Raw genomic sequence first — 21231 nt, 5'->3', positions numbered from 1 at the left:
AACACTTGTCCCATGCCTAGCCAGTTGGTATACGTTGGCAGTAGTGGGATTCAAACCCTGCATCAGTACCAGCGAGTGATAGTTTTCAACTCCTCTTCCACACTCGTGGCAGTTATACGTGACATTTGCCAGGCCATCCTCATAGCCTCAGACAAGACTAAGCTGTATGCCTTTTTCTGTATTGTCCGTGAGGAGTTCACCATTTAAAAGGAGAATAAGCCTCCCCACTTTCCAAAAAAAAAAAAAAAAAAAAAGCTTCAGTAAAGTATTAGGCTAATTTCTCAGCAAGACAACACTGTACATAGTTACAACAAGGCTGTGTGCATTCCTTTGTGGACTCCCACAAGATTTAATGGGATTATAGCAAGAAATTGGGACATAATTGAAGAGAATATGTCCCTTACCTACATTCTGGGTAACAATCCTGAATTTATCCTTAAAAGGAGGAGGGGGAATGAGAACACTTGACAGTTAAGATCATCCAGGCACCTGTTCTTGTGATTTTAGCAATGGCTGTGGATTTCATTAAGGATTCATTTCCTTTTGTTTTAGACAGTAAAACCTACATCTATTTCTGGAGCACCTGCAGTTCCAGAGGGGCTGTTGTATGCCAAGGTGCTCCACCTGTCACAATTGTTATATGTTTAGTAAATTCGTAATACTGTTGATTTTAGTAAATGTAATGGGCGTACCTTCGTTGAAGGTTGTGCATCAGGGCCGGCAACTCGACAGTAAAAATCTACTGCCAATCATTAGCGGACCGGAGTTCCGCTGTGGCGACCCCTAACCAGGAAAAGCCGAAAGACACAACAACAACTGGAATGGATTTTTAAATGATGCACTAGTGTAAGAGTTCTGTAGTTTGACTTTGTTTGAGGTACTCATTTGATGAGTGTTGAGATTAAAATGAGGTTAATTTATGTGTCAAACATTTTTTGTTGGGCTGCTTCATCTGAATTTAAGTCTGTTTGGTTTTATTTTATGGAATTTAGCACTGATCCCATTGGACCAGTTTCGGTCTCTGCCCAGAATGTGAAAATGCATCAAATGGAAGAAAAATTATACAATAAGAGTAAAATCAAATCAGTAGTCAATATACAGTGGAAGAAATTATTTGTAAAGGTGGTCCACAAACGCCACTGTGTACAGTGTTTGCATCAGTTAGACTAGCAACCATAGGAGTCTGAGAAGAGATGCTATAATGAAAATGAGAGGCAGTATGTATCTGAAATTAGGAAGACTATATCGTATGACCTGAAGCAGAGCATTTACAGGCAGGGGAATATTCTTTAAAGTTGTGCCAAAAGGCATAGTTAGAAGTCTTTAAGGTTTGAGGGAAGATCCCTGCAGAGCTTGGGTCCAAGGATAGAAAGGGAATAGTTAGAAATTGAAGTTCTGGATCTAATGTTAATTACTGATGAGTTATCGGTTCCGCACCAAACTTGGTCGGCCAAAAACTCTCAAGCGAAGATTACTTTAGTGCCTCTCTCCCCAATACCCCAGATCTAGTTTACTTGTGAGGACGTGTCAAGTCATTCGCTCTCAGCTAAGTGTTCTTTTTTTGATTAAAACCTCAACTTTTCTTGGATAATTCTTATTTCGGTTTATAAACTCTTTGGATAGTCAGATATCTTTCTTGTGCCTCCTGTTTCTTCCCTTTACCGTTTTCGGTATTCTTTCCTTACCATCGTTGGTACTTACCACCCTTTACCCTCTGTGGTAATTTTTAGGGCTACCATTATTGGTACCCTCCTTTTTCCCTTTCTTGTTAATCTTTTTGGTTATTGTTGGTGCAAGAACTTTGCTGCTGTTTGTGTGAATTTAACTTTATTTGTTGTGATAGTGTTTATAGAGTTTGACTGTCTTGTTGTCAACTACATTATGTCTGATAAAAAAGGCACTTCTGGTTTTAAGGCCTGTGACCAGTGCGGCCGTAAAATACCTATTTCGGATTTGCATGGCTCTTGTGTGTACTGTTTGGGAGTGCCCCACCTGTCGACTCGGCCTCCTTGTTAAGTTTTGTGCGGCCTTCAGTACCCGCACCCTGAATGAGAGACCATAACAAGCTAATTTTCAAAGGATTGCTTAAATCTCCCTTTTCAGAGGGAATTTCTGTGTTGGAGAGTTCAGTCCCAAAAAGGATTCCAAGAAGAGGAGCCATTCTGTTCTCTCTTCCCTCAGAGATCCTGAATCTAAAAGTTCAGAGCCAGAGACTAAACCTAAACTTCCAAAAGTGGTTGCAGTTCCCTTGGCACAAGGGCTCAAAACTCTTTGGCCAACCATGGAACAGAAATCTGATTTGACTCCAGAAATGACTATTTCTCGGCACCAACTTCGGTGCCGACCACGGAACAGAAATCAGACCTGACCCGAATGGTACCGTGCTCTTCTGCACCGTTACCTACAGTACCAACCACTACTGCACCAACAAGACTCTCCCTTCGGCACAGACAATAGTTTTTCCAGCAAAAGTCACTTCCCCCTCCTACTGCATTTTCTCCCCCTCCTACTGCATTTTCTCTGAGTCCAATGACCATGGTGTTGAGGGGAGACCCCATGCCTCGGATTAGATACTCCCCGTCAATGGACCCCTTTTTAGGACAACAATACAGTCCTTTCCAGGAATGTCCAGACTCCCCATCGGGGATATCCACCAGATCCTCCAGCAGCCTATCGAAGTTGGACGTGGTCAGACTTGTGGATCAACTATTGGCGGCTAGGGGTTTACGTTCACTTCCTTAAACCCTCTATCCCACCTGGAACAGAGGAGTTCTTTCCACAGACTCCATCATAACTCCTCCTTCAGCCTCCACAGTTCTGAAGCTCCGGGTTCCGATGTTTTCCCGGTTCCAGCTTTGTCTGTGGCACCAGAGCTCACTCTTTGGACTTGGGCACCTTCGGAGCCGGGCCATCGTCGAGGTTGTGACTTGGCTGCCGGCACCGAGGGCCCTAGCCTGGCACCGTAGATGTTCTAAGGTCCTGATGACCGCGATGGCACCGAGTTACACTGAGGTTCCTCTCCTAGTGGCACGTTTGTCGGAGTGGGATGTGACCCCGGTTCTGAGGTTGTCTTTCTTAGTTCTGGGCTCCCATCCCTCTTCCAGGTGATGGAAAGGGCATTGGCCACTTCAGGCTCACAGCTGGCCCCTCCGTCGTCGGTGCAACATGTTTATTACCCCCCCCCCTCCTTAGACCTCAGTTGACACAGTCTGCCACTCCTGGACACCGGTTAAGAGAGCCGCAAGAAATCCTCACGCAGGGCGACTCCTCTTCGGAAGCTCCCATCGAAGAGGTTCCACGGAAACTAACATGCAAGAGGAAGCACATAGACTCTCCTGAAGAGTCTCTCATGGAAGATACGGACTATGATGAAGGGGAAGGGTCCCCACGATCTCCTTCTGAAGATGTCTCTTTTGGAGACATCCTGGAAATATTGAAACAGTGAAGAGATTGGAAGTCCACTAACCCATCCTTGGAGGAGTCTGTGTTCTTGCAGTCATTCTGTGACTGGCCCTCTACTTCCTGGGTGACCCCATCTGCCGATGAGCTTGTCGTACAGCATGCGTGGAGGAAGCCTGACTCCATTGAGCCTATCCCCCGGAGACCAGACAAAATACTGCCTTCTCTTGAGAGAAATCCACATCGGTCTAAAGGTTTATCTGCAGACGCTATGGTGGAGGTGGCAGCAACAAGGAAAGAGCTTGCAGAGGAGAGCCATACTGTTCATCACAAAACAGAGTCCAGGCGTTGGATAGACTGGAAAACGGACGTTCGCTTCTTCGACCTTTGCCATTCGGTCATTGAATTATTTGGTGCATTTTACTAGGATCCAGAGGGACCTGACAACTTTCTGGAATGCTAGCAGGGAGCGGTCTCTGACGAGGTCCGTGATAGTGGCCTTGCAGCTTGCAACCCTAGAAGCTATTTCCACCTCATCCATGAAGTTGATCTGACACGCAACCAAAGAGGCAGCTAGATTGGCGGGTGTTATGAAAATACGGCCCAGACCGCAGAAAAAACGCATTCTATGAACACCTTCAGGAATGCATGGATCATGCGATCCCAAATAAGACCCAATCCTCCAAAGGCAGACGTCCTGTTTGGTGGACCCCAGTCATAAACAAACTATACAATAGAAGGAGGAAGCTACTAAATGATAGAACAAAATCCCAAAAAGGGAAGGCATCACTAATCAGTATTAGCAAAAAACTCTGGGCACTCATAAAATTGTCTAAGGCCAGCTTCGAGAGAAAAATTGCACAGGACACTAAGGATAATCACAAGGCTTTCTTTAGTTATGTTAGGAACCTGGGTGGTAATTCCCAGATATGCTCAGAATTAGTCCAAAATGACAAAAAATACACTGAACCCACAGACATTGCCAACATCCTAGCTGACTGGTTCAGCGCAAACTCCCCCCACCAAAAGGGCAAATATCTATCCCAACAGAGTGCTGCCCCCCTGACATCTCACATGCTCAGGTAAGAGCCGCCCTCTCCAAAGCAAAAAACACAGCATCAATGGGACCAGACTATGTCCTGGGCTGCGTCCTACATGAACTCCAAGAAGAGCTAAACCCAAACATAAAACTACTGTTCAATCTCAGCCTTACTACAGGATATGTGCCCAAAGAGTGGCGTACAGCAACAGTGGTCCCTCTCCATAAAGGTGGTGCCTCAACGGATCCTGGAAACTATCGCCCCATAAGCCTGACTAGCTTGGTCTGCAAAGCTATGGAAAGGATCATCATGGACGTCATAAATAAAGATATTGGGGACCTACAGACACTGGATCCTACCCAGTTCGGCTTTAAGGGCAGATCCTGCCTCTTAAACCTGGTTGATTTCTTTGAAACAGTCACCAAGGCCATTGACGAGGGGAAGGTGGTCCACACAGCCTAACTGGACCTCGCAAAAGCCTTCGATACAATACCCCACTCGGGCATTATAGATAAGCTCACCAGCTTAAATATAAACCTCTATGTCACTAGATGGATTGCAAACTGGCTCAAGGACAGAACCCACATGGTTAGAATTGCTAGAGCCATGTCAGACTCCAAACCAGTTACAAGTGGTGTCCCACAAGGCTCAGTCCTGGGACCTCTCTTGTTCGGTGTATATTTCTCGGAGGTACAGGCCAACATGGAAGGACTGTGGCTGACCAAGTTCGCAGATGACTGCAAACTGGGTGCCATAATCGACACTCCAGCCGACACAAGCATCCTCCAAAAGGGCCTCATAGAAACAGACAACTGGTGCCAGAGCCATGGCCTCAAGCTAAATGCCAAAAAGTGTATAGTCATCCCCTTTGGCAAAAACAAAGTGCCGACAAATTACCACATAAGTGGTAATCCATTAAGTACAGAAGAAGTAATTAGGGACCTGGGGACCCAAGTTGATAGCAATCTTTCATTTGACAACCACGTGGCCAAAGTGGTTAGAAAAACATTTTATATAGCCCACCTAATCATGAAGGGATTCACATCTAGATCAGGGGAGGTCATCGTGCCTCTTTCCTCATCCCTCATCAGGCCCATAATTGAGTACAATGCCCCTTTTGGGATGTACCTTACCAGACACCTGCAGCAACTGGAAAGACCCCAAAAGTACCTCACCAAGAGGATCAAAGGGCTCAAACAGATGCCATATGCTGCCCGGTTAAAGAAACTCCAGCTCTACTCAGTGGCATACCGCCTGTTCAGAGGTGATCTGTGCCTGACCTATAAAGCCATGTCCAACCCGGAATTAATGGACATGCTGCACCTCAGAAAATCCAAATCCCATCGAGCTACGCTCGAGAGACTTGAACCTCAGCACTGAAATAAATAGGACATGCTGGAGGGACAGATTCATAACCCAGAGGCTCCCTTCACTCTGGAATAAAATCCCAGTCCAGGTTAGGCAGAGTCCCTCATTGACTCTCTTCAAGAGGAATCTTGATGAGTGGATGGGAGATCGTAGGTTTACCCTGGGTATCACTTCTGTGTCACTGTTAGACAGAGGCACAGTATACTAACCTCGAAAAAGGGCATAGCAAAATAAATTTAAAATGGGTGGCGAAAGCCAGACACATTCTGGCTAGGCTTATAAATGCCCTAGGGCAGATAGCCTAGTACAGGAGTGTCCAGCCCGCGGGCCGCATGCGGCCCTCAGAGCTCTTCCATGCGGCCCGCGACCCTTAAATTTAAATTTAATTGAAATTTAACTTTCCGCGTACTTTAGCTGTTCTGCGCATGCGCCAACTTACTTTTTTCACGTTTTTTTCATGCCAGCGTCTTTCCGCTGGTATGCGCATGCGCCAAAACACCGTTCGGTCATTTTTTTATATTTGCGGTAAAGCTGAAGGAAGGAGCGAGATCGTGGCGAAGAGTGAGAGGATTTATTTTATTTCACAGTACACACTGACTACACTACAACATCTCCAGCAGTAAAAGGTAAGCTAAGTAATTTTCTTCTTGGTTAAAGGATGCAGTTTCACTTTCTACTGCAATTTGAGTTTATGCAATGCAGACAGCCTACTACAAACATCTCAGAAATGTGCAGCATCCTAACCCTAACCTAACGTATCACAAATGATTACTATAAAATTAATTTCACACACATGTAAGCAGCTTTACATGTGCAGACTTTTTAAAACAACAAACAAGTAATTTCAGATGTACAGGAGTATTTTACTTTCCGAAAGTAAGTGAATCCACAGTGACTGCTTTGCATTTTTAAAGACTAAAAAAACACCTTCTCCTAATTATGCTGCTTTGCCTCCAAACATGAAAAAAAATTAACTAAGCTGATTTATTTTAAAGTTATAGAAAAGAACATATAGCCAGGTACAACACAAATAGAGACAGCAATATTATACCTTTAAGAACTATTACTGTTAGCTTGCAAAGTGTACAAAAAATAATGTCTGGAGAATGTAACAATGCTGGATTTCTAAGCACTAGAACTGTAGAATCTGCGACTGTGCTGTTACTAAACTTGTCAAATGCAATGTGGCAGAGAGAAGAGGGGAAAGAATTACAGGACTGATGGATTCAGGGAGCATGATTGTATTAGTTATAGTACACAGTATGTCTGTAAGCATAAAGCAACTACTAGTAAAAAGAAAATGTATAATTTCCTGCAAGTGTTGTGTGTTTTTTGGTTGTATGGTTTGCATTGTTTTTCGGCATAATTGATACAACTACATTGTAAAGCTGTGCACAGTTTTCAGAAAATATTTTTGGACTTGGGTCTGGGAAGGTAATGTGGAGATGTTCTTCATTCCACATTGCTGCAGTCCTAACTATTGGGTAGTCCGCTGTCCAGTCGGCCCGAATACCAAAGTATATGGCTGACGTCGGTCAGGGCGCATTAGACTGACGTCAGTACGTCAGGGTACTAATGCGCATGACCGACGTCATATCCTCAGTCTTTTTTGCCGCATGGTCCGATGCAGAAGCAATTTTGCGAGTGCAGGTTGGCGTTCTGAAAGTTTCTGAAGTCAGAGTTTCAGACCGAATCAAAGTTGGCTAAGTACCCCGTTGGGGAATATTTTGGTTTTTCTTGCCTCAGTATTTAACCGGATGTCAGAAAAAGTGAATAACTGTATTTCTTGTGGGAAACAGATACCTCATAGGGATTACCATACTTTGTGTATACCTTGTTTAGGGCCTGAGCACGACGTTGTTGGATGCCGCTCTTGTGCTAGATTTAACAAACGCACTATTAAGAGAAGGTTAGACTGTGCTAGGTTGGTTTTTGGGAAGCGTTGTAATTATAAAATGCCGTCGGATGCTCCGACGCCCGCTTCGGCCAAAAAGCGCAAGGACAAAGCAGCAAAACCTAGAGTGGAAGAACCGACAGTCCCAGACGTCTGTTCTTTAGAAGGCTCAGTGGAGCCGGAGGTTCTGCCAGGAGTTTCTTTGGAGTCTCAGGGAGAGACTTTACTGTTACAGGATGTATCCTCTCAGGAAGTAGGCCAGGCTGAGGGGGCTTCTCAGGTGGCTGTTCTTCCCTCTCTTCCTAAGGTGGTTAGAGCCTCCCCTTCTGTTTCCAAGGCTTCCTTGAGAGGCAGGCCAAGTTTAGCTTCAGTGGGGGTTTCTCCTAGTGCTTCAGGGTCTTTACCTAAGAAACATATGCTTAAAATGGCAGAGGATTTGATTACTATGATTAGAGGTTCTATGCCCCCTCCTGATAAGAGGCCTAGGGTGGAACCTGAGTTTGAGAGTTTTGAGCAATGTTGAGGCTTCTGAGTCTTGGCTGAAGACTTGCAGGAGTATCCTCCTTATTCTGATTCTGATGTGGATGATTCTACTCCTTCAGCTTCTCCTCCTGAGGATTTTTCATTTTCAGAGACTCTGCATTCCATGAGGGAGCATTTTAAATGGGAAGGTCAAGATTTCTCTGATTCCAGAAAGAGGCTTAGGGAATTCTTGTTTTTACCCCAGCATAGGCCTTTAGCTATACCTCCTGTTCTGAATGTGGTGGAGGATGTTTTTGCAGAGGCTTCCTTGAATCCTGATTCTCTGCCTCCTGCCCCAGTTAAACCGGATAGGTACTATAGGGTGCCTGAAGCTCATAAGTATCTTTTTAAGAGTCCTAGGGCAGACCCGGAAACTGTTTCTCAGGGGCCTAAGGGTGTGAAGGCCTCTGTTGTTAAAAATCCTGTTCCTCCTGATAAAGAGGCAAGGGCTTTGGATAGATGGGGAAAGAAAGTGTATACTTCTTCCACTTTAGCCATGAGGGCGTTGAATTGTCAGTTTCACATGTTAAAATATCAGAATTATCTCCTTTCGCAATTGAAATCTAAGGTGGATGCTCTGGCGGAAGGTATTGAGTGTAAAGAGTTGCAGGATTTAGTTCATGTGTCTGAACAGGTGGGTAAACATTCCTTGCAGTGTGGTTTTGATGCTGTGCAGGCCTCCTCGAGGGTGGCTGCCACTGGTTCTGTTCTTCAGAGGCACGCCTGGTTGAGAGATCAGAATTTAGCTGAGCATGTTAAAACAAGGATTTTGGATGCTCCTTTACAGTCTGATGTGTTGTTTGGTTCACCTGTGGAAGCAGTTTTAAAGAAAATGGAGGACAAGGCTAAGTCTATGCAGACTGTTAAGGATTTTTTGCAGGTGCAGCCTCCAGTTTAGTAGAAATTGGCCTACTAAGGGATGGACTTATCCTGCTTATGATTCCCAGTCTAGGGGTAGGTCTAGACGTGGTAGGGGCAGAGCTCAAGGTTCTTTTAGGCCTAGGACAGGGAGTTCCCCTGCTCAGACTTCTGGTGAGGGCAGGGGTCAGTCCTTTCGTAAGCAGACCCAATGACCTGCCTTTTCAGCTGCCAGTACATTCTCGCCTGGCAGCACCTTTGGGAGGAAGGCTGTCTCTTTTCAAAGAAAATTGGGATTTAATTACCCAAGACAGATGGGTTCTGGATATCATTCACCACGGTTACAGGTTTTATTTCCATACCTTGCCTCCTTTCAAAGGCATGCCAGACATTCCTCCTCTACAAAGAACAGAGGCTCACAAGCAAATTTCTCTGTTGCTCGAAATAGGGGCCATTCAGCCAGTTCCTGTGCCAGAAAGGGGCCTAGGATTTTATTCTCGCCTGTTCCTAGTACCAAAGAAGGGGAACACGTGGAGACCAATTTTGGATTTATCTATCCCCAACACTTATCTGGACATTCCCAAGTTCAAAATGTTGACGTTACAACAGCTTTTACCTCTGCTGGGCAAAGATCACTGGATGGTAACTTAAGATCTCAAGGAAGCTTACCTTCATGTGCCTATAAGACTAAGTTGCAGGAAGTATCTGTGTTTTCGAGCTGGAAATTCTCATTATCAGTTCTCTGCATTGCCCTTTGGCTTATCTACTTCGCCAAGAGTATTCACAAAGGTTCTGGCTCCAGTGATAGCTTACTTCAGGCTAAAAGGAATTCAAATCTATCCTTACTTGGACGACTGCCTGATTCTGGCTCAAGAAAAGGAAGACCTTCTACAGCATTTGGAATATGTCATAGCAGTGCTAAGATGCCTAGGGTATTCTGTGAACGAAATAAAGTCCAGTCTAGTACCCTCTCAAGACATGTGCTTTCTGGGTGTGAGACTGAATACAGCAGCCCAGATGGCCTTTTAACCCCGGACAAACAAAAGAATCTTTCCAGTTACTTCCATCAACTATCTCTTCAGTCCGGGCTGACTGCAAGGACAGTCCTTCAAGCCTTAGGGTTTATGGCATCTTGTATTCTGGTGCTTCCCAATGCCAAACTGCATATGAGGAAGCTGCAATGGTATCTCAAAATGTATGGACACAGCACTGCCAGGATTTGGACACTGTCATTCAAATAATACCTTGCATTCAAAAGGAATTTTTGTGGTGGGCTCAGGAATGTCACCTAAACAAGGGACTCTCTGTGACCCGGCCAGAGGCGAGTCAGATTCTAACGACAGATGCCTCAGACATTGCTTGGGGAGCTCATCTAAATGGAAAGTGGATACAAGACAGGTGGCCTGCCAGACTACAGCATCTACATATCAACATGAAAGAGATGTTAGCAGTCCAGTTTGCATTAATGGCTTTCAAGGAGTTACTTCTTCCAGGACAGGTGTTGATTCTAACAGACAACACAACTGTCATGTGGTACATCAACAAACAAGGGGAACACATTCTTACCCATTGTGCAGGCAAGCAATGATTTTATGGGAGACTGCGCTCAGCTTGCAACTAACTCTTCAGGCAAGGTTTCTGCCGGGAGCACAGAACTCCTTAGCAGATGTGTTAAGCAGACAAATCATGGATCCCCACGAGTGGAAACTGGATCTTCATGTATTTCAAAAATTGACAGTGTCATGGGGAACTCCAGACATAGATCTGTTCGCTTCTCCACTAAACCACCAGCTGCCAAAGTTTTGCACAAAGAGGTTTCATCACACAGCTTGGAAAGTGGACGCTCTTTCTTTCAGTTGGAAGAATCTTCATGTGTATGCTTTTCCACCTCTGCCTCTTCTCCCAAAGGTGCTTCTAAAGGTCAGACAAGACAAGCCAAGGATGATTTTAATAGCTCCAGATTGGCCTCGGCAGCACTGGTACCCATTACTGAGGAGTCTGGTAAGGAAGCCTCCATGGCCTTTACCCTTGATTCCACACCTGTTGTCTCAGAGGGACGGTCACCTACTCAATGTCAAGCTTCACTCTCTTCATCTAACAGCCTGGCATATTCTGTTTTGAAAGACAGCAGGTCTCAACTTCCTCAACAAGTTTTAAATGTGATTATGGAAGCCAGAAGACCTAGTACAAGGAAAGTGTATGCAGAAAAATGGAAGAGATTTTTATTTTGGAGTGCAGCAAACAATTTGGAGATTTCTGAGCCTAATTTGAGTGTGGCTCTTCAATATCTTACTGAGTTATTGGACAAAGGTTTGTCTTTCTCTTCCATTAAGATTCATGCTGCAGCAATTTCAGCTCACTATGATTGTGACCCACCATTGTTTTCGCATCCTTTGTTCAAGCAATTTCTTAGCGGGCAAAGAATATAAGACCCCCACGTAGAGCTCCTACTCCTGCTTGGGATCTCAATTTTGTGTTGGAGAAACTTACTCTACAACCTTTTGAGCCTCGGCTACTGCTGAATTGAAATACTTGTCATGGAAGACTGCTTTTTGTTGGCCATTACTTCTGCAAGAAGGGTTTCTGAGTTGCAGGCCCTTATGGCGGTAGAGCCTTTTTTGATTTTTCATAAGGACAGGGTATCTTTACGTACTAATCCTTCCTTTATGCCTAAGGTGGTTTCTAGTGTGGCTTTAAACCAAACTATTCATTTGCCTACTTTTTATGCAGATCCCCAAAATAAAGGGGAAAAGATTTTGCACACTTTAGATGTACACAGGCAATTGCGTTATTATTTGAGCAGGACTAAGGATTTTAGGCAGTCTCAGCAGTTGTTTGTTTCTTTTGCTTTGAGTTCGCAGGGCAAGCCTGTGTCAAAACAAACTATTTCTAGGTGGATTGGGTTTTGCATTGCATTTTGTTATTCCCATCATGGCAAGGAAATTCCAGCTGGGATTAGGCCTCATTCCACTAGGGCTACTGCCACTTCAACAGCATTTCTAAGGGGTGGCAACTAAGGATATTTTGGAGGCAGCTACTTGGAGTTCAGTGCATACTTTCTCTAAGCATTATCACCTTCCTCTCTACTCTAAGTCTAGGGCTGGTTTTGCCACTGCTATTTTGCAAGGCATGTTGTCAGTTCCTGCTTCCTTATGATTTGCCAGCCTCCCTTACCTCTGCTTTGGGATTCTACCCAATAGTTAGGACTGCAGCAATGTGGAATGAAGAACATAGTACAGTTTTGTACCTACCATAAATGTAGATGTTCGAGGATCCACATTGCTGCAGTCCAATTTACCCTCCCTCCTTCCCTCTGTGTTTAGGGGTGGTTGTGTAGGTGAGGTTATATTCTGGTAATTTTGTATATATTGTACATATTTTTGGTGCAGGTATGTTTGGAGTTTTTGGTTTTGGCCTTATCTTTTCAGGGTCTTCTGACATCTGGGGCAAGAAAAGACTGAGGATATGACGTCGGTCATGCGCATTAGTACCCTGACGTACTGACGTCAGTCTAATGCGCCCTGACCGACGTCAGCCATATACTTTGGTATTCGGGCCGACTGGACAGCGGACTACCCAATAGTTAGGACTGCAGCAATGTGGATCCTCGAACATCTACATTTATGGTAGGTACAAAACTGTACTTTGTTTGTAGTGAAAATTTAAAACACCTCGATAATCAAACTTTTTCATGCATTATAGTAGTTGTGTCTTAAAAAATCAAGGACTGCTTTCTTTGTCTAAAACAGGATATTTTAAGCAAGCTTGTCCTTACTTAACTTGTGAAGAGTGTGGCCAAAGCCAAAAAGTAAGCATCAGATTCCTCTACTGTCCTGGCTAATGAGACTTACGATGATGGAAATGAATGTACTGTAACAGAAGGGGAGGGGGTGAAGAAATAAAGTAACCTCAAAGAAAAAGAAGAGTAGACAGTGGGAGACAGACACAAAACATTAATATTTTTTTCTAATACAGTGTTAACTGATAGATTTCTACTGTTTGTGGGAATTGTAAAGTTGGCTAAGCAATTTGAGTGTGATGTTTATGTTTCAGGTCGATATTGCAAACGTTTCTGATAGAGTACAAACAGTCTTTTTGGAGGGAAGGGTTCTTGTCATTTGGACCACAACAATGTTCTGGGGATAGTTACTCTTATTTTATAACAAAATGTTTGTATTTGTACGTAAATGTAGTTACACTAGGAAGAATTTTGGTACAGGACATAGAAAATGGAGGTAACAGATGAGAGTAATCAATGTGTGTGTCTGAATGACAATAAGGAAATAGCTGCAGGATAAAACTGAATTGTGGATAAATACAGAATACACTGTTATTTGGACCAATTTTAATTCCTGTCTGATAGTGGAGTAGAAAAGGAAAATACACAATTAGGAAATGTGAATGCTGTTGTAGTCACTAGTGTCTTTTGGCTTTTCCTGGTTAGGGGTCGCCACAGCGGAACTCCAGTCTGCTAAAGATTGGTAGTTGATTTTTACGCGTGCGAGTTACCAGCCCTGACGCACAACCTTCAACGAAGGTACGCCCATTCACGCATGTCTCCACACTGAAGACGCTATAGCTGAGAATTGAACCAGACAGCAACACACAACCGCAGCACCACCACGGTCTAATTAGGAGGTGTGAATATTAGTCATTAATAAATAAAAATAGACCGTTCGGTGGGGGTGGAGGCTTACTTAAGGGGGAATTTAGCAACCCCAATATAGATTATGCAAGCACGGTGTGTTATGTGTCATTCTTGAAATAAGCAGACACCGTGGAGAGCATTATAGTAATTATTGAATGGGCTGCAAATTTATTTTTGGATGTTTTTTTTTTTTTTAAATATTATTAGTATTTTCACAAAAAAGTGGAAATTAATCCAACTTACTAAATATCGGCATCATTAAAATATTGCTTGGTGGAAGTGATGCAGTGCGAAGCTGAAGATAAAAGCTGATAATTACAAACATTTAATTTGTTTACATTAGTTTAATATTTGTTTACACTGCAGTTTTAAAATGTTTCATTAAATGAACTTCAAATTTGCACTTTAGTCAATGGTTTTGTAGTTTAATGAACATGTTATCTATCATGACATTACATATGATGGATTTATTCCTCAATAAAAGTAAATCATTTAAAATTAAATAATATAATTTGTATATGATCCTGATGACTTTACCACTATCCACAAGGTATTTGCACATTAGTTTAAGAATATCAACAAAGGTGAGGGAGTTGAAGTGGGCTTTGTGTCTTTACAAAACAGTCATCATTATTTTCCTGAGTCTGTAGTTAGTGGGGCATTACATTTTGCCCATGTTTAAATGCATGTGCTCTTCATTTTTGTCCTTAGTGTTATTTGTAAGCAGGTATGGCCTCCCTTTATCCCCTCTTGTATTTTATAGATAAGTCTATTACAGTGAAAGTGAGGGGTTAACAAAACAGAAATTGCATTGTGTCTTATTCTGTTTTTTTTTTAATTGATACCAGCAGGTAACTTTAGGTACGCTCATGATTTGGTGGAGCATGATGTATGCATGTATATATTTATGCATTTATTTGAAAACTGGGTGAATGGCTTGGCACTAAGTTCCTTTCATTCATGACTCTGGTTGCGGACAAAACAAATGTTGGACTAAAAAATAGATATTTCAACAAATGTATTTAGTTAAGACAGAGGTTTTACATTTGATAACTAAGATGTTAGATTTAACTGTTTTTTTTAATAATTAGAATGAGATACTGAATTTTAGGGCAAATATTATGCATTTATTAATTTATTCATTGTTCAAATTCACCTATGTGAGAGACTTTTTTTTTTTTTTTTTGGTCCTCACTTGCCGTTTGCAATGATATATTTTAAATGTGGCCCCCAGACCATTTCTGTTGACTCAATGCGGCCCTTGCAACTGAAAAGGTTGGACACCCCTGGCCTAGTATGGACCTATGAGATGGCACACCTGAATGCGCCTCTGAGATTTTGCATACCCTTTCAAGTCTTCCTTTCTCGACACACCAGTCGACCCTTCCTCTGATGTTCTTCGAAAAGTGAATAACTGTATTTTCTTGTGGGGAAGCAGATACGGATTATAAGGTTATCATACATTGTGTATACCTTGTTTAGGGCCCTAGACGTTTGGTTGTTGGTTGCGCTCTTGTTTAGATTAACAAGCGCACTAGAATTGAGGAGGCTGATTTAGCTAGGTGTTGGTGTGGGAAGCGTTGTAATTATAATATGCCGCCGGATGCTGCCAAGGCCGCTTTCGGAAGGAAAGCGCAAGGACAGGTGTGAAGTGAAGTTTAGGGACGCCGGAGCCTTTAGACGGCTCAGGGGATAGAGGTTCGCCAGAGGGTCTCTGGTGAGTGCCAGGGAGAGTCTCTATTCTTACTCTCAGGCTCTAAGGAGGTAGGTTACAGGCGGGCAGGAGGTAGGAGGTAGGTAGGCTTCTCCTCAAGGTTGGGCCTCTGTTCTTCCCTCTTGCCAAGGTTTCTAGCCCCTCCCTCTGGTTGGGCTTCTTCTAGAGGGCTTCTTTGTTCAGCTTCTTCTGTGGGCTTCTCCTAGCATTTCAAAGAATGTTTTATTAGAAACATATGCTTAAAAGGGTTTAGATTTGATTACTCTGATCAGAGTGTTCTCTGCCCCATTAGTTAAGAACAGTGTTTGGAGTGGAAGTTTGATGTGGATGATTCCTGGCAGCTCCTTTGGGAGGAAGATTGTCTCTTTTTCAAGAAAAATTGGATTTAATCCACTCAAGACAGATGGTGCTGCTGGATATCATCACGGTTACAGATTTTATTTCCACACAATGCTCTCTTCAAAAGGCATGCAGATGTTCCCTCTCCAAAGAAAAGAGGCTCACAAGCAAGTTTCTCAGTTACTCCAGATACCAATTTTGGATTTATCTATCCTCAACACTTATCTGGACATTCCCCCAAGTTCAAGATGTTGACGCTACAGCTTAACTTCTCTGCTGCAAGGAGCAAGATGGATGGGATGGTGATCTCCAGGAAGCCTAAGCCTTCATGTGCCTATCAGGCTAAGTTGCAGAGCATTCTAACATTCGTGGAGATTTTCATTATTTTTTCTCTGCATTGCCCTTGGCTTTCTTACTGTTTCAGATTATTCAGCTCTCAAGCAAGCTCCTCCATAGCTTACTTCTTACTTCACTTCATCTAAATTCAACAAATCTTCCCTTACTGCTTGACTGCCTGATTTTGGCTCAAGAAGAAAAGAAGCATCTCAGCATGTGGATGCAGTGCCAGATGCAGTAGTAGCCTAGCTAAGATGCCTAAATTATTCTGTGAAAATAATAAAGTCCAGTCTAGTACATGTCCTCAAGACATGTGACTTCTGGTGTGCAGCTGAGATACAGTTTTTTAACCCCGGACAACAAAAAGAGTCAAAAACTTTACTTCCTTCACTTCTCTCATCACAACCATCAATCCAGCAAGGACAGTCCTTCAAGCATTAAGCATCATGTGGCATCTCAGATTATTGGTGCTCTGGTGCTTGGAACTGCTTGAGGAAAGCTGCAATGTGCATAAAAAATGTATGGACACAGCACTGCAGTATTTTCGACACTGTCGATCACATAATACAAAAGGAATTTTGAAGTCTTTGTGGGGGGCTCAGAATGCAGGAATTTTGTGGGACCCTTTGAGTGACCCGCCAGAGGCGAGATTACGCCGACAGATTGGCTTTGCAGGACACTCTAAAATACAAAGTGGATAAAGGGAATGTGGAATGTCCCACCTGCACCTGCCAGACTACCTACAGTAGCCTGCCAGTTGAAGGAGAGTTTAGCTGGGTTGTTAGTATTGATATGGCAGGTGGAGATGCTCTGGGACAACACAACTGTCATGTGGTCTAGGGCACAACTGTCACAATGTATATGGTATATCAACAAGCAAGGGGTTCTATACCTCTATGCAGGGCCTGGAGCATTTTACTCTCGTCATGTTAAGCCAAGAACAGAACTGGGAGTTTCTGGTAGGAAGCAGGGAGCACAGAACTCCTAGCAGAAAGACAGAGTAGACAAATCATGGATCCTGATGAAATAAACAGTGATCTGGGATTACCCAAGAATAGAGAAGTGTCATGGGACACTAAAACATATCCTGCCAATGTTTTGTTCAAAAACCACCAGCTGTTCCACTTGCCACAAAGGTTCTTCATCACAGCTTGGAAAAGTGTGGATGCTCTGTCATTCCAAGGATGAGAGCCTAATTTGAGTGTGGCTCTTCAATATCTTACTGAATTATTGGACAAAGGTTTGTCCTTCTCTTCCAAAAAGATTCATGCTGCAATTTTCAGCTCACTATATGATTGATTTTGATTTTCATTTCTTTGTTTCAGCAGTTTCTTTTCTTAGAGGGGCAATATAATATAAAGACCCCCAGCTCCTACTCCTGCTTGGGATCTCAATTCAATTTGTGTGTTGAAAACTACTCACAACAACCTTTTGCAGCTACTGCTGAATTGAAATAATAAATGTTTGTCATGGACTGCTTTTCTTCAATTTCTTGCTAAAAAGGTGTCTGAGTTGCAGGCCCTTATGGCAGTAGAGGTAGAGGGTTTTTGGTTTTCCACATCCTTCAGCTACATTAATGTCTCTATGCCCTTCCCTTAGGTTTTTTGTTGTAGTGTGGTGTGGCTTTAAACCAAACTATTGCCTTTTTTTTTTTTTGATCCTTTAAATAAAAATAAAGGGGGAAACTTTAGATGTACACAGGCAATTGCGTTATATTTTTCGGCATTATTTGAGCAGGACTAAAGATTTTAGGCAGTCTCAGCAGTTTTTTGTTTGAGTTGCTTTGTTTGTCAAAACAGGGCAAGCCTGTGTCAAAACTATTTTTCATTTGTGGATTGGTTTTTTATTGCATTTTGTTATTCCCATCATGGCAATAGGGGAGGCATTCCAAGAAGGCCCTCATTTCATCTACTCATTTCTATTTCCTAAGCAGGCAGATACTGGGGGGGGCTTACATACTTTCAGTTTAGCTTCTACTTTTTAGTGGCATTATCACCTGCCTATATACTCTAAGACTTGCTGTGGCCTCCTTACTGTAGCTGTGGTTTGCCACAGCTGTTTCCCAGCTGCATTTACCTTACTTCTGCCCCTTTTTACCTCTTTCCCTTACCTCCTGCAGCAGATTCTACCCAATTGGTAGTACTGCAGGTACAGGGAAGAAATGTAGATGTAGTAGATTCCCTACCTACCAGTCCAATTCTACCCCCTCCTTCCTCCTTGTTTGCTGCCACCCTCTGTGTAGGTGGTTTTCATTTTTGTATATTTTGCTGGTTGTATTTTACATATATATTATATTTTTTATTGCTGTTTTGTATTGGGGTCAATTTTTTTTGGTGGGTGTTGTGACTGAGTTTGGGACGCTGTCATGCTGGGGTTCTGATGACGATTGACGCCTCGACATGACGCCGACCATGCGCGTAGTCCTTTTATACTCTGGTAGTCGTCCGACTGGGACGCTGGGGACAGACGCCCTTATACTCTGGCAGCAGCAATTCTCCCGACTGAACACTATACCCAGGTACAAGGACTGCAGCCTTTTCTAACCAGAAGTGAAAGACACGCTGGCAGGTGTGAGCAAGTCGGTAAGACCCTGTCTGCCTTGGGTGTTCATTTTTCCAGTCCTCAATGATACTTTTCTAGGAATCGGAGGAGTGGGGAAATTCTAGCACAATAAGTCCCAGGGTCCAGTCCGTGACACACTTGGCGAGTCTATCCCCAGCGGCAGAGGGGGTAGCCTCTTCAGGAAGACGTCCCTTTCAGGGCAGAGAGGGTCCACGCAATCCAGGAGCCAGAGATTCCGTCTCGGGCCAGCCCTACCAGCACTCCTGAGGAGTGGTGCAATTGCTTTCCTCTGGAAGCAGTTGGGGGGGTAGTTTCTCTCTGCACCAACATGCCTGGCAACAAATCACCACAGACTCTTGGGTTCAGCAGATCATTACCGGAGGTTGTCACATCCCCTTCAATCTCCACCCGACAGCCCCAAAACATATATTCCCGACATTCCATCCAGTCAAAGGGAATTCGCAGCTCAAGAGATCCTAAAGCTGCTAAAGAAAAGTCATCCAAGCAGTCCCATCTGACCAGATAAGATCCGGATTCTATTCAAGAGACTCTGGTGTCAAAGAAAACTGGGGACTGGAGACGCATTTTGGACATCAGTATTCTCAACCAATTCATTAAGCAGACAAAATTCCGGACGGTCATGGTTCAGTCTATTCTTCCATTTTTGGAAAAAGACTATTGGATGTGCTCTAAGTCTTCAGGACGCATATTACCACATAAAAAATGGACAGGTGATCCAAAAGATTTCTCCACATTCAGCTGGGAGCCAGTTATTACCAGGTTTCGAGCACTGCCCTTCGGCCTCTCTACAGCCCCCAGAATGTTCACCAAAAGCATGGCAGTGGTAGCAGCTCTAAGTATTCTGGGTGTTTCCATATCTGGACGATTGGCTTCTCACCGCCCCCACCAAGCGTCTTCTATTAGCAGCACGAAAATACACCCTGCTTCAAGCAAAGAACCTGCAAATTTCCATAAACAAATCTCAACTAGCTCCTGCCTATTCCCTGGAATTCATAGGGGCAACGCTAAATACATTATCCAGCAGACTATCACTTCCCCTTCACAGGTGGGAGAGAATTTTTCTTCGGGTCTGAGCGATACTTTCCCGAGACAAGGTGCCCGCATGGGCAGCCCTTCAACTCTTGGGGTCCATGGCATCAACAGTAACGATTGTCCCACTGGCAAGACTACACATGAGAATACTTCAGTGGCTTGTCTTAGCTCAGTGGTCAATGCTAACCCATCCATTATCTTTCCAGATCTGCATAACAGATCGGTGCAGGACAGGCTTACTTTGGTGGACACAACTAGACCTGACCCTATGGAGTTCTCCTTTCTTGACCCCACAGCCCAAGGCCACAGTGACCACGGACACCTTCTGGGGGGGGGGGGCATTTTCAGGGACGCAGTCCAAGGCACTTGGTCACCTGCAGAGGCCAATCTGCATGTCAGTATCCTGGAACTGAGTTTGGTACTCTCTGTTGCAAGTGTTTAATCCAGCCCTTCCATCAGGGCTATTGAGAGTCTGACCTACAACATGTCTAGTCTGGTGCATCAACAAAAAAGGGGGAACCAAATCCTATCTGCTGTGTCGGGAATCCATTAGAATTTAGCAATGGATGATAGCTTCCAACCGCTTTCTGATAGCAGCGCACATTCCCAGGGATTCCAGAGTGATTGCAGACAAACTGAGCAGGTGTATTCTCCTTCCTCATGAGTGGTCTCTCAGTCCTTCAGAAACGTCGAAGATATTAGATTGTTGGGGCCAGCCTTGCTGCGACTTGTTCGCCTTGCCCATAAATCACAAATGCAGAAGCTACTTTGCAGTAATCCCCCTGCAGGGGGAACCCCCCCCCCCGAGGGACACACTCGCACACGATTGGCTCACGGGACTGCTTTATGCCCCCCCCCCATTCTGCTGGTACCACACTTCTCAACTGAAGGGCTTTCTTTAAGAAGTAGAGTGATTCTTGTTGTTCCTGTCTGGCCCCGTCACGTTTGTTTTCCCTTCCTTTGGCCTCATTTAGTTTGCAAACCATGGATTCTGGGTCCACCTCTGGAATTGCTATCACACCACCAAGGGTTACTTCATCCAAACATTCACAGTCTCAAGCTCACAGCTTGGTTTCTCCACTTCAATAATTGCCAGGCAGAAGAATCTCTCCTCTCCCGTATGTGACATTCTTCTGGCTTCACACAAACCATCCACCAGGAAACTGTATTGTGAAAAGTGGAAAACATTCCGTTTCTGGCTGGCGACAACCAATATAGATCTTTGTTAGACATTGTCCCAGACATACTCCTTTATCTGTCATACTGCCTGCAGTAGTTCACTTAGCTGCTATTTCTAATTTTTTTGATGGCTTTGGGGATTCATCATTGATTTCTCATCGCCTGTGTAAAACTTTTCTGAAAGGGGTTTCTCCCATTAGACCTCCCATTAGAGACCCATTGAACCTTTGAATCTCACACTAGTATTACAAGCTCTGACTAGACCACCCTTTGAACCTGCCGCCTCTTTGATATTAAATTCCTGTTGTGGAAAACTCTA

At 43.8% G+C, this 21231-nt stretch overlaps 1 protein-coding gene across 1 annotated transcript in view; it reads left to right on the top strand.

Moving 5' to 3' along the window:
- The window catches only part of RPL22 (ribosomal protein L22), a 117832-nt gene that overhangs the window by 843 nt on the left and 95758 nt on the right, over window positions 1-21231 (top strand). The window lies entirely within an intron of this gene.

Source organism: Protopterus annectens, chromosome 2.part1, assembly GCF_019279795.1.
Source record: "Protopterus annectens isolate FY-2018-M chromosome 2.part1, PAN1.0, whole genome shotgun sequence".
Taxonomy (NCBI): Eukaryota; Metazoa; Chordata; order Ceratodontiformes; family Protopteridae; genus Protopterus; species Protopterus annectens.
Note: the sequence above shows the minus strand (reverse complement) of the source record. Positions and strands in the feature narration are given on the sequence as shown.